We start from the raw sequence: 18709 nt of genomic DNA on the forward strand, positions 1-18709 counted from the left end.
CTTGCATTTTTGTGATGTTGTAGAGCCAATGAGTGCTTTGCTTTGAGGAAATGCGCCTTTCGTTTGGACTGCGGCAGCGCAAAGCGGCTTGGAGCAACTGCAAACGTTGAAAATATCTTGCGAAGTTCTTCACCTTTTTGATCATCAGTTACCTGTGTACGTTACAACTGATGCCTCAAGATATGGATTAGGTGCTGCACTGCAGAAGGATAACGGAACGTTACTGCAAACTGTCGTGTTCGCCTCACGTGTTCTGCAACCACATGAACCGGAGTACTCAGTCGGTGAGTGTGATGCCCTTACCTGCATCTGAACTTGCGAGCAGTGGCACGTTTACCTGTGGGGCCGACCTTTCACCTTGCGGAGAGACCACGCTCCTTTAGTTACGCATCTTTCAAAGAAAGGCACACGTCACCGTCCGTTAAGGATTGCGCTCTGACCATCACGGTTGCTCTGCTACAACTACACCGTGGAATACAGGAAGGCTAGAGAAAACGTCGTGGCTGATGCACTCTCGCGTCTGCCCGTACAACGTTTCATCTGCGATGCACCCGAAGCAGAGTTTATATGGCTTTTGTCCCTAGTGGTTACCAGGCAAGAGCTTCAAGAAGCAATTGCCGCGGATCAGGCTATATCTCAAGTTAAGCAGTTTACCACTACTTCTTTGCCTGACAAGAAATCCTTGTTAGAAGAGCTGCTACTTTCACATGCGATCTGAACTCTCTGTTGTTAGCGACATTCTGCGCCATGGTGGCAGGATCGTCGTGCGTACAACTTTGACTCACCATCTTATGGATCTGGCTCATGAATCACACCCAGGAATTAGTCGTACCAAAGCGCGTCTTGGAGAGTCGTATTGGTGGCTATGCATGGGTAATTACATTGAAGAACTTGTACGCAGATGTGTAACCTAACAGTCATGTGACAAATCCTCACGCACTTCTGCAGCTCCAATGCAACCCGCCACCCTTCCCGAGAAAGCCAGGAAAAAGTCCCTATCGACATTGTGGGACCTTTTACGCAAGCTTCAGCTGACTACCATTTTGCCATTACAATTACTGACTATTACAGCAAGCGGCCAGAGCTGGCTTTCGTACGGGATGCGGCCACGCCTACAGTGAGAAAATTCCTACTTGAACTTTTTGCAAGAGAAGGATATCCACGTGGTATCGTATCGTATCATGGACCACAATTTTGTTCAGCGAACTTTGAAGAATTTCTCGTAGAGCACGGAATCACGCATTACAATTCTTCTGTGTATTACCCGCAAGCTAATGGATTGGTTGAAAGATTTAACAGGGTAATAAAGTGATATATTCAACTGGCCCTGATAGAACGTCATGATAGAAAAACAGCGATATTTGGTTATCTGCAAACATATCGACGCATGCCTCATGCGACTACTGGTATTGCACCTGCTGTTCTTTATGAACGCCAACCTCGAACCAGACTTGACATTGTGAGATTGCCTGGCAAATGTTTCTGCACGGAACCTTCAAAGACACTACACCAGTTGCGAGCGCATCAAGAACAAGCAAATGAAGTCGAAGAGCTACACTGATAAAAACGAGTTGCCAAGGAACTCAACTTCGTCGTTGGTCATTACGTGAGGCCGAAATTACCTGCAGTTCATGGAAAGCTATCTCCACAGTTTTCTGCACCCAAAAAATTATTGGAATGCGAGGACGCACCTCTTACCTCTTGAAAGTAACCGTGCATTATATGCTTGCAAAGTAGCGGCCGTTCACGGAGAAGGTATCAGCAAAATGAAATTGGGTACCTCTGTTTTCATGAACTGGTCACGGGCATCCGAATATTCAGCTATTGCGGCTGTAAATAATCCGTCACAACCTGACACATCAAGCGCGGATAACTATGAATACGCACCCATGAACCCTGAACCACCTTCTGCAGGGTGCACGCAACAAAAAAGCAACAAAGAAGCTGCAGGACTACGTTAGGCAGTAATGGAGAACCGTTTTTTTTTTTCACGAGGGGATATATTATAGAGGGCATCGTTGCCTACTGCAGTGCCATTAGAAGGCGCTTGCTGGGAGCCGCCTGAAAAGAACACAGAAGAGGATGGAATAAACGGAGAGGGGCTGAGTAATGTCTCCATTGACATCGTACTGAGTACTATGCACGATGTAACAACTGTTGCAGGGGGATTGCGCACGAGGCTCGCAAAAAGCTGTTCTTTCACGCCTGGCATTAGGAGAGGCACCTTTTTGTTTTCGGGCATTAGTGGGTCGGCCCGATGGAACAATCGCGTCATGTCTTCTACGAACATGGCGGCGCTTTTGTTCGGCATTTGGAACCTCGAAGATAGTGCCTGTTCTGCTCTTTCTTTCGTTTCGGGGGTGCTGAAAGCATCGCGAATCAGTTTGCCAGCTGCCAGCTGGCAAATGAAGCTTCGTGGTTCTCGTACAAAACATTGCCGCATCTAAAATGGAAAAGTAGACATTCTTTAACTTACAGCGATTGTCCCAGTCATGAAAGGTGGCGACTCGGTCGAAATGCTCTAACCACTCTTCGACGTCTTCAAAGGCATCACCGTGGAACGGGATAGGCGTGTGAGGCGCGTTGACAATGCATGGTCCAGCAACATTTGGGATCCTCTCCGTTTGGTTTGCGGTTGTTGTTGACATCTTCCTCGCAGAGCTTGCCAGGGAACTGACTGTATTGCGGTGAAAAACCTTGGAGGTGACGGCAGCTTCGATGGATTTCTGACATCCTCGAGGTATTGGCGACGGTAGCTTCTGCTTCTGGACCAATAGGCATAGGGCGTATGCCTACCCTACGCCTCCACCAGTTTGTCGCAAGAGGGAAAGGCAAGCAGTCAGGTCCAACGAAGGGTCGCTTACTGTTCGTTTCTGCAGCAGCTACCACACACTTCGTCCTAGGCTTTAAGAGTTACTAGCGCGTGGCAATATATTCCTTCGTTTTAACCTGTATCACTATAACTGAGTTTGAATGTAATCGGAATAACGTCCGTTCGTAAAAACACAAAAACACCTTTTGTCTTTATATATGCACTTCTACTAGAAAAAATTGAATGTACTTAGCTTGAGGCGCATGTTAAAAAAACCCAGGTGGTCAGAATTTCAGGAGGCCCCCACTACGGCACGTCTAATAACTAAAAAGTGGTTTTAGCACGTAAAACCCCATTAATTATTTTGTTAAAATAAACATTTCACTTACAACAAACACAATCACAGTAGGTCTCAGCAGTAGTACAAGAAATGCTAGTTGATTTTCTGCATTCCCTGGTCCAGGAATCTTTACAGTTACGCTCTTTATTGGCTGAAAATGTAAAAAAAAATGTTACTGAGGAAGTGGCGTAAAAGTACTTCCGCATTCACTTTTTGAGACAAATAAAGAGCGTGGAATATTCCAGTTCCTCATGTCTCTCAGTTCCTCATGTCTCGTGTGGTCCAAGCATGGTTCCTCCTGTTTGGACCACACGAGACGTTGGCAATACGTATTTAAAATATTCGGCATGACCCAGCTCACTATGACTCCCAACGGTAATGCGTTTAGAGATAAATCAATATAGCACCATAACGTATTGTCACCGTAGAAATGTCTGCATGAAGCGACTACTTCAGCGGGACTCCTCCTTCGCGCTTCGATGGATGGATGAATTCCCATAAAAAAATTTTCTGACCTGCTATAGTGAACTTCGCTTTTGTACGTCTGCGGTTTTTATCGTTTTCCTACTTTCCTATAGCCAATATTGCAATCGCCTCTTACTAAACTTTATTGCGAACATGTTTACTTTCCTCTGCTTTCGCTGAACCGAAAGGCTTCAAGAAAGTAATATCTGGTTTATTATCTCATACAGTGATGCCTAAACCAACCGCTGGGCAGATGTCTTCACATTCTAATAAAACACGCTCCATCGTTTCCCTAGCTTTACCGCAGCAAGCACATGCTTCATCTTCCTGCTTATATCTCGCTTTATAAGTGCATGTTCTGAGGCATCCTGATCTCACTTTTGAATGTAATCAGCTTCCCTTTGAGTTATCATAAATGTTTTATTTCCTGATTTCGCTTTTTAGTCTTAAGTTGTTACTCGTGGCAGGTTTCTTTTGCATTGCCGCCACCCATGAGATTATTTCAGCCTCTCTTGCTTTCGATTTGACGTTCTTTGCTGCTGTGTTGCTCGACCTACAGGCCGCATACTTGCTGGTAAGCTTCCTAGTTATTTTCCTCCACTGTGGATAAATGTATTTCCTCTACAGATAGCTCAACACTCTCCCAGCCCATTCAGTTTCTTCCATTTTCCTCAGCCATTCTTCATAATCAATTTTACTGTGAGCTTCCTTCACTTCAAAACTAGTCCAGCCCATATCACCCTGCACAGCTTCATTTGTAGTCTTCCCGCGAGCGCCCAATGCGAGGTGTCCCACTGACCTTTGGTTCCCACCAAGTCCTGATTGTGCCCCTGATTTTAAGGAAACAACCGCATTTCCAAAAATAAGCACTGGAACCATTACACCTTTCCACATACCACGTAGCCCCTTGTACCTATTTGATCCCCGTAGCGCTCTGTGCTTCATTATGGATGCATTTCTCTTCCCCTTTACTGTTATTGTTTTTTCCTTGGTTTCCATATATCTATTGCCTTCGTTTATCCATATACCAAGATGTTTATATTCTTTTACCCGAGGTATTTCCCGGCCCTTGTATTACCACTGTCTGTTCAGCATTCTTATTGAATAACATAACACCTGATTTCTAACACTAAATTTCAAACCTGAATTCTCGACTTCCTGCCTACTGATATCAACGAGACGTTGCAAATAACTTTGCTTGTTAGCTAGCACTACAATGTCGTCCGCATAAGATAAACCGGGAAGCAGCTGCTTTACTACTGTACCCGCCTGTTCGTATGATAGATTCAACCAGATATTACTTCCTTCTAACGTCCTATCCATCCTCACCATGTGCATCATAAACATCAGTGCCACCCTGCCTCAGTCCCTTGTTGATATCAACTTCCTCCACGCTCCTTAATCCTTCCCATTCAAAGAAAACGGCGTTTTCTAGGCAAATCTCTTTCAAACGCTTTAGATAATCGTCGCCTAAGCCTTCCCCTTCCAGAATATCCCACAAAATGTTGTGGTCTACGTTGTTATACCCTCCTGCAATGTCTAAAAAGGCCACAAATAACGGTGTGATTTCTACTCTTGATATTTCAATACACTGAGTAAGAACAAATAAGTTACCATCCAAACGCCCACCTATTCCGACACCATTCTGAAGTTCTCCCAAAATGCCATTATTCTCTGCCCGTGCTTGCAGCTTTAATTTGACTTCCTGCATTGCTAGCCTGTATATTACCAGTGTAACGGTCAACGGTCTATATGAGTGCATTCTACCTTTCTACCCCATACCTCTATAAATTAAATTAATTCTACTTTGTCGCGAACTGTCTGGTATTCGACTATCTTTGAAAGATTTTTCCACTGCTTTCACCAGAGTTTCCTTACTTTTTGGCCCTAGTTCATTAATTAGCCTAACGGGAACCTCGTCTAGCCCTGTGGCTTTGAGCTTAGGAATTTTCTCTTGGGCTTTCTTCCAGTGGAATTTGTTAGCACCAGCTTCATTCCCATCTGGTTCTCTTTCATGCTCTTTTTTTCTTCAAATACAAGCACGTCATTGCTTCGGAAAGATACGGCTTTTATTTTTCGGATGTAATTTAATGCCGTTTCCCCTTCCAGTTTGTTTCCATCTTCGTCTAGGATATGTTATTGTATTGTTGTTGACTTCCTGCCTAATAATTTTATGTGGCTCCAAAGTATTCTAGGTGTGGTCAACTTTTTCTCACGTATTTCCGACAACCAACGTTCACTTTCACCTTTTACCTTTGCTTGCACCAGTACTTGATCCGTAGAATTTTGTCCCAATGTATTCCCTAAGGACGTTCGGTGCCATCTAGCGCCGCCACCCCAAAGCATATGCGTTGCCTCCGAAATGCGTGGCGTGCCAGTGTACCCGAAAGCTGAGAAACGTGCCGTCCGGCAACCGGGCGCTTTTGTCGCGATTCTTTCTGTACACGCTTCGCCACCGAGTGGCACTGTCGTGAAGTCCACACGTGTCCTCCGAGACGAGAAGGGTGGCATGTCGATGCCGGCAAACGCTGGGAACTGTACTCACCTTTGCTGCACTATTTCTGGCACGTACTCAGTGTCCCAAATTTTCAAGTTGTTCGTTGTAGAGCAGCAGATCCTCAGTGCGGTTTTCACAAGGTCACGTTCTCCAAATGCATTCTCCCCATCCGTACCGCGACTCTACAGCGCACATGGCGCCACGTCACTCGACAACACACGGGCTTTTCTTAACACTAAAAACAAAATCCCAATAAAGAAAGGCGTCAGGCAGGGAGATACGATCTCTCCAATGCTATTCACAGCGTGTTTACAGGAGGTATTCAGAGACCTGGATTGGGAAGAATTGGGGATAAGAGTAAATGGAGAATACCTTAGTAACTTGCGCTTCGCTGATGATATTGCCTTGCTTAGTAACTCAGGGGACCAACTGCAATGCATGCTCACTGATCTGGAGAGGCAGAGCAGAAGGGTGGGACTAAAAATGAATCTGCAGAAAACTAAAGTAATGTTTAACAGTCTCGGAAGGGAACAGCAGTTTACGATAGGTAGCGAGGCACTGGAAGTGGTAAGAGAATACATCTACTTAGGACAGGTAGTGACTGCTGATCCAGATCATGAGAGTGAAATAATCAGAAGAATAAGAATGGGCTGGGGTGCGTTTGGCAGGCATTCGCAGATCATGAACAGCAGGTTGCCATTATCCCTCAAGAGAAAAGTGTATAACAGCTGTGTCTTACCAGTACTCACGTACGGGGCAGAAACCTGGAGGCTTACGAAAAGGGTTCTACTTAAATTGAGGACGACGCAACGAGCTATGGAAAGAAAAATGATAGGTGTAACGTTAAGGGATAAGAAAAGAGCAGATTGGGTGAGGGAACAAACGCGCGTTAATGACATCTTAGTTGAAATCAAGAAAAAGAAATGGGCATGGGCAGGACATGTAATGAGGAGGGAAGATAACCGATGGTCATTAAGGGTTACGGACTGGATTCCGAGGGAAGGGAAGCGTAGCAGGGGGCGACAGAAAGTTAGGTGGGCAGATGAGATTAGGAAGTTTGGAGGGTCAACATGGCCACAATTAGTACATGACCGGGGTAGTTGGAGAAGTATGGGAGAGGCCTTTGCCCTGCAGTGGGCGTAATCAGGCTGCTGCTGCTGATGATGATGATGATGAAAAACAAAAATAAAATGGAGTGGTTGCCGCCCGGACGCGTAGGGCAGTGGACCCCTGCACTGTACACGCCATTGCTAGCCTTAGTGACATATCTAGCCAGCAAAGATCTCGGGAGCCAGTTTCATTAACCCAGAAAGTTGGGCTAGCTTGTGCTGACGCATTTGCTGAGACATAGTTACCATCGCTAACAAGACTAATAGAAAAGGCTGGGACAGCGCAGAGCGCTAGACTTCAACTGACAGGTTTTATTCAGAAAAAAAAAAATGCAAGAAACCACCGTATGCTCAAATAAAAGTGCAGACGGACGCATAAAGGAACGTGCCATATAGTAGATAACAAGCCATTACACAACAAGCCATTACAAAGCATTGATCAGGTTCATCATAACACGAGATGCGTTTTCATAACACGCAAGTGCTCAGACGGTTCGCCAGGCAGTTAGATAGGGAAATATTTGAGACCTATTGCATTTCAAAAGCTGATGATGACTGCGTAAGCGCTCCATCCCTGGCACTCACTGATTAAGAGTTGTTGTACCTTGAGGAATCTGATCAATGCTTTGTAATGGCTTGGTGTGGGCGCCTATAGGCTTCGTTGCGCATGTGGTTATCTCCAACCTGTAACATTCGTTTAGGCATCCGTCTGCGCGTTTATTTCAGCATACGGTGGTTCCTTGCATGTTTTTTTTTTCTGAATAAAGCCTGGAAGTTGAAATCTAGCTCTCTGTGCTGTTGCAACTTTTTTCGTTAGTCTCGTTAGCGCTGGTAACTATGAGCCGGTGTCGCAACAGCCGGCGCAGTAGTGGCACTCAAGTTTTTTTCTGTACGAACAAATTATGACCCTCAGCGGAATCTGAACCCGGCGCTGACAAGACCGCGTCCTCCGAATCCATTTTCCTCATCACTACCGCAATACCATGGCGTACCCTGTGACTCACCTCCCTCCCCTAGGTGGGCTTTCGGACCATAAAAAAAAAGAATCTGAACAATTGCCATCTGGGTACGTAGAAGAGTGCACGCCTTCGCCGTACCCATACCACATGGGCATCTGACTACGCTGGAAAATATACGAAACAAGCTCGTGGATTTGCACAGTCTTTATCAAAACACTAAATAATCTGAATACAAATAATATGGACTAATTATACAATAAGCCAATAGAGAGTTGTAATCTGCATGAGTCACAACATAATTAATTGATATATATATTCCAGACGTTGTCACCGGTATCAGATCGTCCTGCGCGGGGTACGCTAATAAATGAAGAAATTTAATCGCACGGAATCACAGCGGTCTTTCTTAATTATGTTCTATTTCTGTCGAGTGCTTACTTGATTTCGCACTTGTGAAATGCCATGCGTTCGAAGCAGAATTGGCTGCAGTATTTCAAACGCTATTTTTTCCTGCATAGACATCTTCTCACTTATTTTTTCAATTTTCATATTTGAATCTTTTGCTCCCATTCTACGTGTCTGTTTGGTTTAGACTCTAGATTTACATAAATTTAAGTAGCTGCAACAATACTTAATAGTTACTACCGTTTGTTCCTTCTGCGAAATATTACCTAAACTAGGATAATGCAGGTAAGTTCATCGCGCTAGCCCTATAACAGTAAATTAGGTCTTGATTTTCTTTCTCACATGAATAAATCTAACATCCTGATGACAGGGATGTCAGTACAGGGTAAAGCGGTGCAAATATAAGGAGTCGTTAATGCATTGCAAATACTTACAACATTCAAAATATTGCATTTTGTTGTTTTTTACGAGGCAGTTGGGTCTGGTGCCTGGTTCACACAGTCTCGACCGTTCCTTACAGGATTTGAAACCTAGAGAAGAAATAAAAACTAATATTTTGATGTCGCCCTCCAAGTTCACCACTTAACTTCTTGCAATGTTGCTGTAGCGACTAGAACGTTCTTCCTTCACTATACACGATGTGTACTTAGAATTTCTTTGAAACTTTCGAATGGCCCTAAGTGCGTAAAGAAAATGGAATTGTAATAATTTTCTGCTGCACGTGCCGCTTTATACCGCACTTGGAATGCATGGGAACGTCTTTTGCAAGTTTTGTTCTGCTACAATACCGTGCTAATTTCTGCTGGTTGGTACATGACCGAAGAAAACGAGTGACAGTGCTGGACAACGGGACGTTACTCAGACACATGAAGCGCTGACTTTCGACCAATATTTTGTTGCACACACAGCAAGATACACAAAGACCTGGGTAGGCAGGAGCGAGAGGAAAGAATATATTATAAATTCACAGTCGGAACGATAGCGACGATGAATAATGTGAAAATCACGCAACTAAAACCATTTAATTCTGTCAGAAAGAACCTGCTAAATCTCTTCGCTGAACTAAACAACACTTTTGAAAGAAGCGACATGAGCCACTTCAATAAAACTGCTCAGTGGGGCACAGCCACCGTTACTAGCTCAGTCTTTGTCTATGCTTTCATTAACAAGGCAAAAACCGGCATCGAAATCTTTACTAGCCTACACTGTGGCGTCTGAACCGGCGAGAGTGAAGCACAAATTTATATCTTTCTCGGCTTCAGTAAACCTAGCATGGAGTTAGCTTCTATATTGGCCAACGTGCATGACTGTGCCGTAAGAGTGCTCTGCATTAAGAACCTAAAAATTGAACAAGTAAAGCCTTCGCAAACTTTCCGAACAATGTGGTCAATGAATCAAAACGCTGGGAAGGAAAACCTACAGAAACCCACAACTGTGAGCTTCCAATGCGGAATAACGAACTAGAAGAAGACGCATTGGAATGAGACGCTGAAGCCGTACTGTACAATGCCAGAAGGAACAATGCGATTTGCTTCTTTAAGGCGAAGTTAGCCACTGCCCAGAGGAGAACCACGAAGTCGAGCAGCAGACAAAAACGTAGCCTGAACTCGTACAAGCACAGTAGCAGGGCATGAAGCTACAGAAGCTGATGCCTGTAAACCTCAACGGACAGTGTCAACTTGCCAAGCATGCTTGAAATGCATTAGACTGGCAGTGATGAAAACGGGAGACAGTACGACCTAGAAATTGTCCGCTACATATAATATCTGCTGATTTGACTTCCGTGCTGCCCAGTATCTAACCTACGCCACGAGGGTTCCCCAAGGACAGCAACCCGACGTTTTAGCAGGCTGCGCCACAAGGGCACTCTGTAGGTGCCGATTTCAATGGCGGCCTTTCACGCCACAATATTAGTGAGCTGCGCCATGAATACTCTACGTATGTGCCGCTATTTAATGAACCCCTCGCTAACTCGGGTGCCCGAATACGTGCCACTTATTGTACGGCAGTTGAGGGAACAATTCTTAGCGTTCACAGGCAGCGGCACGCCACGCTTATAGCCTCGGAGACCACGCGTGAACTTATCGGCAATACCACTAAATGGCACAGCGTGTACAGAAAGCAGTGCGAGAGAGGAGCCCGGACGCCACATGACGCGCTTGTCATCGTTCGTGCGTACTGGTGCGCCATGCATTTCGGAGGCAATGTGCACGCTCGTGGTGGCGGCGCTGTGTGGCACCAAGTGTTCTTTGGCAACGGCGAAAAAGTAATCGCGCTGCCCTGCACGCTCCATATAGAACTCTCTTCGACGGTGGCAATACGTTGTGTTGCTACTTTTATTGTCCTTCCTTAAGAAGGAAGTTCCTGAACTTCCTTAAGAAGGAAGTTCCTTTGACATGGGGCCTAGCTCAAACTAAAGCCTCCTCTGCCCTCGTACGCTTGTTCACGGTTACCCCATTGGTGGCTCATTATAATCCATCTGCCGTCATTAAACTTCACAGGGACGCTAATGGCGATGGAATTGGGGCTGTACTTGTTCAATGGCAGCGTAACGCAGAGCGAGTAATTGCACACGCCTGCCGTTTCCTGTCACCCGTCGAGAGGAATTTTTCAATTACCAAACCGGAGTGCCTGACGTTAGTTTGAGCAGTTGATTAGTTCCGCCCTTGCTTGTACAGCTGCACATTTTATGCGATCACTGTTCACCACGCCTTGTGCTGGCTCTCCTCACTTAAGTCCCCACTGGACGATTGCGCAGATGGGCACTACGGCTGCCAGAATATTAATTTTCTGTTTTATACAAGTGAGGCCGATTTCACAAGGACGCTGAGTGCCTCTCTAGTCATTCTCTCGACTCTCTTGGGTATGAGGTGCATGACACCGACTCTTGGGTCCTGGCCACTCCTGATCTGCACGACATCCGCACTGGAGAATCGCGTGATGACTGCTTACGTGTACTCATCAATCGTCTCAATTCTGGACATTCGGAGCCCACGCCGCACACGTTCGTGCTCCGCGACGGCCTTCTCTACCGTCGAAGCTTACGGCCTGGAGAACCAGAAGTTTTACTCCTTATACCACGCAGTAGTTCTTGAGCGGTTGCATGATACCCCTACTGAAGGCCATCTCGGCATTTCGCGTATTTAAGACCGCGTTTGACGCCGCTTCTACTGGCCAGGGCTGTACCGGTTAGTGCAACGCTACGTTGAAGCCTGTGCGCTCTGCCAGTGCCGCAGAAAACCTGCTATGCTTCCCGCTAGACGCCTTCACCCCATTGATGTGCCCTTAAATCCATTCTTTCGCGTCGGCCTTGGTCTTTTCGGCTCTTTTCCGACGTCGAAATTTGGCAATAAGTGGGTTGTAGTCGCGACTGATTACGCGACGAGGTACGCGATCACGCGAGCTTTGCGCACATGCTGTACAACTGAGGTGGCAGATTTCATTTTACATGACGTCATCTTCCATAAAGGCGCACCCCGGCAGCTTCTCACTGATCGCGGCCGCTCCTTCTTGCCCCGAATAGTTGAAGCCCTACTTCGCTCCTGTTCTTCCGAGCACAAGCTTTCTACCGCCTACCACCTGCAGACAAACGGACTGACGGAGTGGATCAGTGGCATGTTGACACAAATGCTATCCGTGTACGTTTCTGACGGACACAGTGATTGGGACAGCACGCTACCTTTCGTGACTTTCGCCTATAATTTGTCCCGTCAGGAGACCACTGGCTTTTCAGCCTTTTACCTTCTGTTCGGCCACCACCTTTCTTTGCCCTTTGACACACTGCTTCCTTGCTCGACGAACGCTTCCACTGAATATGCTCAATACGTCTACACCCAGGCTCACACGGCACGCCAAATTGCCGAATCCCGGCAAACAGAGTCTCAGGCCGGGCAGAAGATCCAGTAAGACAGCCGAAATCGGCACGTTCGATTCTCTCCTGGCTGGTTCTCCTCCTTTGGGCACCATGTCACCGCGTCGGCTCTTCTGAAAAGCTGCCGCCGCACTACAAAGGACTCTACACGATATTGCATCAGCTTAGCGATGTGAACTACGAGATCGCTCCGTTAAAATAGCGTGTCCCCACTTTTATATCGACTTTGGTTGGGCGTTGCCTTTACCAAAGCCTATGCATTCCGCATAGGGATGACCGACAGCCCAACCTGTGACCACTGCGGCCATGAGGAATCAATTGACCATATTTTGTGCGCCTGCCCGCAGTACAGTCCACAGAGGGCATGCCTTCGCCACGAACTTGACCAATTAGACGAACAACCGCTATACGAAAAAAGAATTCTACAACATCGAAAGGACCTACCGTCACAGAAAAAGGCCGTGCAAGCGCTATGGCGCTTTTTGCGATCTACCGGCCTGTGTGAACGACTTTAACTGGAACGCCTTTTGTGTGTGTGTGTCTCCATGTGTGCGTGTTTTTTTTTTTTCTTTCTTTAGCGTTTTCCTATCTGTCATCTTTCTAACCCCTATCCCCCATCCCCAGTGTAGGGTAGCGAACCGGAGACTCCTATCTCATTAACCTCCCTTCCTTTCCTCTTCATTCTCTCTCTCTCTCTCTCCCCACGGACGTTGCTCATGTGTCGCGGCTAAACCCCTATTTTGCCGCGAGTTCACATCCCTTATATTTGGCGCCGAGACGGCGCCTTTACAGGCGGTGGTTATATTACGGCGAAACCAAGAGTGGCGCCAGTCAGAAGAATAGGATTTGGCGTGCAGAGGCAGAATCGGTCTCGACAGCCATCTTGTTTATGTATTGTAGTATCTCTTGTGATTATTAAAATTACATTTTTACGTGACTTCTGCAACGTAACAATATATTTTCTAGCATTCTTTTATACACCCACTAAAATTTCTTTTTCTTCCCTAAACTTTAACTACCTTGTACAGCTACCTGTGCATCTGCTGTTTGGTGTTCTACCTGGTGTTATGCAACTTTAATGCAAATTGTGCACGAATCGACGCTTCCCGGGGTGCAGGTCACATCGCGTGTCTCCTCGCGCGCTAGCACTCGTCTATAGGGCATTTTTTCGCGGAATGCTAGCAAGCGCTGGCGTGGGCCACTGGCAAGGTTGCAGGTGTACGCTGGAACATGGCTTCAAAAAAAGAACATTTTCGTTTTATCAATTCGGTGTCGCCTTTGTGCCGTGGCGGAAACTATTGAACACTACTTTATTGATTGCACAGATGTCATTTTATTCGGAGATGATCGCCTAAATGTTTGCAAAATTATTTTAATCTAAATTCTCAGAGTATCTGATATGTTGTTCCGTGCGATGATGTACCATAAAATATGTTTTTACTGATTGCCTTTCACAGCCTATGGAGCACTCGTATGCAAGACCGAATTACAGAAAGAACAGTTTCGTAAAAATGGCAGTTCGCGTAAATTATTGCGCACTTAAAGGAAATTTACGATCACGATTACGATTACGATTGGTACCAATTTTTGATTAGCTGTTTAAGTTTCAACTTTCTAGTTCTTTTGTGATCCAAGACGTCGCTTTGTCTCACATTTTATTTGTATGTATTGCTCGTATACCTGTGATCGCTGATGACCAGCTGGTGCTCATAATATCGTAAATAGTGACTATGTATGCACCATTTCAGTAAATATAATATATATAGGTTGAAAAAAAGCGCTGGCGTGCCTCAGTGGTAGAGTAGCCGACTCCCAGACAGCAGGACTGGGTTCAATCCCGGCGGCAACCAGGCATTTTTTTTTTTCTCATTTTCGGCGATAGCTACTACGGACACCGGTGACCGGTGACGCAGGCCCCAGCAGACTCCATCGCCAACCAAAACGGCTATTGGAATAAGCCTACAGTAGCTTACGCTGTAAAACAAGAGAATGGTTTCTCGCAATGAAACAAAAGGACCGAATTTTCAAAAAAGGTAAACGACTCGTCGTCGGCAACCTTAGCTCACGCATGGTTGACAGAGAGAATTTCACGTTTCGCGGACACACATAAGTGCGGTAAGACAAAAGCACAAGTCGCGGGAAATCACAGACGCTACGAAGCTCTGCCTCGAAACCTCTAACCAACGTCTGCCTGCAACCCAGGGCTATAGAGTGCACAGAAATATTGTTGAGTGGAGATATATTGTAAACCTTTTTTGTTTATTAATAGTTCTTGTTTGTGCTTCATCGGCGAAATTCAATCAAATAGCTTTTCACACGTTCAGATGAAGAACAGGGTATTATCCTATTGTTTCTGGTATTACAAAAGTCTAGCTTCCATAAAAAAGTGTACTCAACATTTAACGACATGGTGTTCTCACCTGTAGTTCTTGGGTAGATATCCACAACTAGGAAGAAACACAAAAGCAAGTGGTTCCAGAGCATGGCTACAAAAAACAAAGAATGAACGACGTAAGAGTGCGAGTGAACATTTAGCCAAAAGTTAAAGACATGCGTTCATAACAAAGTAAGATATCCACACTATAATGGATGAAATATTGGCAAAGGTTGGGCAGGTGTGACGCCATCAATAATACGTGTGCATTTCGCACTCGTCATGCGAAGGATTGCACACTGCGCTTTGGCCTTTCCTTGCCTAACCTGCAGCTTTGAAAAAAACAAGCACACACAAAAGAATCACCTTCAATGGCATTTATACCTCAGCCTCCGAGTGCGTTTTGGTCTTTCTCGCGCATCCGCCATTTCCTTGCTTATCGCTGAATATCCGCAATACTCTTGCTACGGTATGAGGGTTATGGAAACGTGCATTGAGTAATTTCATGCAATCACTGAACACGCCAAACCTGTCCTTTACCAAGTGCTTAACAATGGAGCTGGGGTGAAGATACACGAAATTATCGAACCATGCAGAAGCCTCCTTGAAGGTATAAGAAACCTGACCTGAAGGCATGAAGGTATCAAAAACCGTCGCTTGCATTGTAGCAAATATTTAGCCTGTCTCAGAAAAGATGTCAGGAAAAATAGTCTTGATTCAACTCTGCTGTCGTTGTAGAAACTCTCGGGTAAACGGCCAACAAGAAAATAATGCGCCATTCCACTATGTGAAGGTGGTTGATCACCGAAGCTGTTTAGCACGCCACACGGAGGCGAAAGATTATTTTGAACAAAGATGCGAACTCATTTATTGTTTTGATAGGTGGTCATCGTGACGAAATGTACGCACACTCATTTATTGTCTTGAGCGATGATCGTTATTTCACTCGCAACTGCAAGCAAATTCATTGATAATGTCAAATCGATCCACGTACGCTGCTGGGTGATCGGTTGGGCCGGACCGGGGTGGCATAGCAGGGGACATGTCTGCAACAAGGAACGCGTAAACCGCTCTCTTTTCGGTACCGACACATCCACATTGAAATCGCCAACAACGACAACAGGGGTAGTATCATCGCAGCAAATTCACGCAAAGTGAGTATCTATGAACCTTACGGGACTACGAGTCATTGCATTTTTTGCTTGCTTACGGATGTATGAGCCTTTGCTCACGGGCGTATTAGCCATTGATGATGGAACGTTTTCGACATGCTGTTCTGTATGATATATGTGTGATTAGAAAGAATTCAAGCACGGTTCACTTCATTTTGCTGAGTAGTAGCTACTGCCTTACCAGGCTATGAGCCATTGCATTTTTTTAATTGCTTACAGGGGTATGAACGATTGATGATGATAGTTTTATTCACGGAGAACAAAAATGCGTGGATCGCTAGCCATATACAGCTTCGCTGTAAAACATCACAAGTACGGCCGATGCGTGCACTTGAAGCTGTCCCAGGAACATGGTTTCGAATGCGAAATACTATTAGAGACTGAAATATATTGGTATTTGTTGGTCTTATGCTTGTTTTATGTACAACTTGTCTGGGTTGCGGCGGCACCCCAGCAACGGTTACTTCACATGCTGCTGTGTGTTTTCCGCATCGTTACGCGTTACACTCACGCTGTAGCATGAGCGGACGTGGAGAATTTGTTGTGAGACGGCATTGTGTAAGCAACAGTGCCATATTGCAGCATCTGTAGAGCGAAGAATACATTTATCACAGCACGCACGTCATGAAACGGGAGCGTGCGCTGTGCATCTCAAAAATGGTGTCGAACAAAATTGTGGATCTAGGACGTGAATACAAAGGCCAAGTGTGTTTCACACTTCTGCGACACAATCTTCTGGAACATCGGGATTGAGGCAAACGTGAATTTAACGCAGCCGTAGCTACATTTGCTTAGAAATATGCGAAAAGAAAAGCGAGCGCTGATTATTTTGTTGCGATGTAACGCACAATATTGCATTCCTGTTCTTCTAAGTGTCCTTCATTAATTTGGCAAGTGCACGTGATGCAAGCAAGCACGTTATTTTTTAGTCTAGTTAGTTTCAGGAACATGGACCCGATGTATGAAATGATTTGCACATAGTAGTCATGTCTAACTATACGTATCGAAGCTGTTGGACAGGGCAGCTGCATCACGACAATTTGTTGTTCGATTTTAATGTCACTCAGCTTGCTAAACAGCAGACGAGGGACCGCTCGCACAACCAGTCTTGAGTGCGTTGCGTAGAACGACAGGCTTAGCATCCCTTCGTAAGAGGACAGCCTCTTTAGAACTTTAAATGGCCCTTATTTTTGGCGACAGCTCGGTGCTTTAAGTGCAAAGCTTGCAAAAGCGCATGATAAGAAGCAAAACTGCGCTGTTATTGAGAAAGAGCGCACAAATTAAAATTATGTATACTACAGCCGGTCTGTTTCTTACAACACATTTCTGCCTCATAGACGGCGGGTGCCGATTACCAATATAAACATATTTGCTTTTTCAATTGCTACCAATACGCGACATTAAAATTAAAACGCTTTGAAAAGACGGCATTCAGACAATTAGACAATTAGAATAATTCAGACAAATCAAACGTAACCACGACAATTATTTTAATCAATTCGTTTTCAAACACTCTTTATATTGAAAGTGGTCAGCATTGAATTGACGCATCGTTATGTACGAAGCATACAAGATATTATCGCTCTGCATGCGAGTTGGACTCAACTTTTTGCATGATACGTATGAGAAGGTAATTTACAGATGAATAAAAATGGAGGTTGGAGGGCATACAGGGGCCATTACGGAAATGCTAACTAGGTGCCTACCTTTGTCTTCGGAAGGAAACGTGTACAATCATAGCATTGTACGTGTTCGACCTACTGCTCGACGAAATTGAAGTGCGCATTACTCATATGTTTCTCTCATTTGAATTCGTTGCCGGCACTTTAATGTGAATGACTTTCTTTAGGGCCTCTTGACGGAGATACGCACCGCGCGCAATTATCACAATTCGCATCAGCCATTTATCTCATACTATTCAATGGAACTCGATTCCAGCCTAAATTGCAACTGCAGGGTGTTCACAGTTGGAAAAATAGGGCGTTAGCGCCTCTTTTTCTTGCCTCATATGGCTGCGAATCATTAGCAACTCGACAACTCAGAATACAAAACATTCACTGCTCCTTTTTTTTATGAAAACAACCTTCAACTAAAGTATCTTCTAATAATTGGAACACAAGAGTATCTGGATTCCCTCTCTAACTTTAATTACAAACTTCCTTTCATTCAAAGAAAGCCTTTTAATTTGTTATAATTCACTCTACTTTTCGAGTGCTCGCGTAACACGTACTCAGTAGCAGTTGTTCCGCTGCTAAAGGGGAGAAATTCCAGACTAATGTCAAATTAGATGATTCAGTGTATTAGCGGTAGGGCAATATGTCGGCGATAAAGCAAAACAACAACAACAACAACAAGAGAAATAAAACCAGCTCGAAGACCACTAGAAATATCAATATACAACATTTGCGCCAATTAAAAAAGTACATTGAGCTTAATAATATATCTGCCTCCAAGGGGCTTTGTACATTGTTTGCAAAGCAAAACATATTAGTCCTCGCATCCGAAATCTCGTTCGGAAAACGTCATGGCAGGCGACAACATCCACTGCTTACACCTTGATAGAATCGTTCCACAACCACAGATTAATGCTCCGATAAATTGTTTACAGCAGAAATTCATATGGTTGATCAATCCACAGGCGATGATTATCATACTTTGCCCCGGCATGTAATGCCTAAAGGTTAGCACAGTCAGACCAACTACAT

General features: G+C 45.0%; 1 long non-coding RNA gene across 1 annotated transcript in view; it reads right to left on the minus strand.

The window, feature by feature from the left end:
* Positions 1 to 18709, minus strand: part of LOC129383697 (uncharacterized) — a 45728-nt gene that overhangs the window by 10977 nt on the left and 16042 nt on the right. Inside the window, exons 3-5 of the long non-coding RNA XR_011893629.1 lie at positions 14879 to 14944; positions 9022 to 9117; positions 3202 to 3303 (exon numbers count right to left, since the gene is read on the minus strand). This is a non-coding gene — a long non-coding RNA (uncharacterized lncRNA). The remainder of the gene's footprint in view (positions 1 to 3201; positions 3304 to 9021; positions 9118 to 14878; positions 14945 to 18709) is intronic.

This window comes from Dermacentor andersoni, chromosome 4 (assembly GCF_023375885.2).
Source record: "Dermacentor andersoni chromosome 4, qqDerAnde1_hic_scaffold, whole genome shotgun sequence".
Taxonomy (NCBI): Eukaryota; Metazoa; Arthropoda; class Arachnida; order Ixodida; family Ixodidae; genus Dermacentor; species Dermacentor andersoni.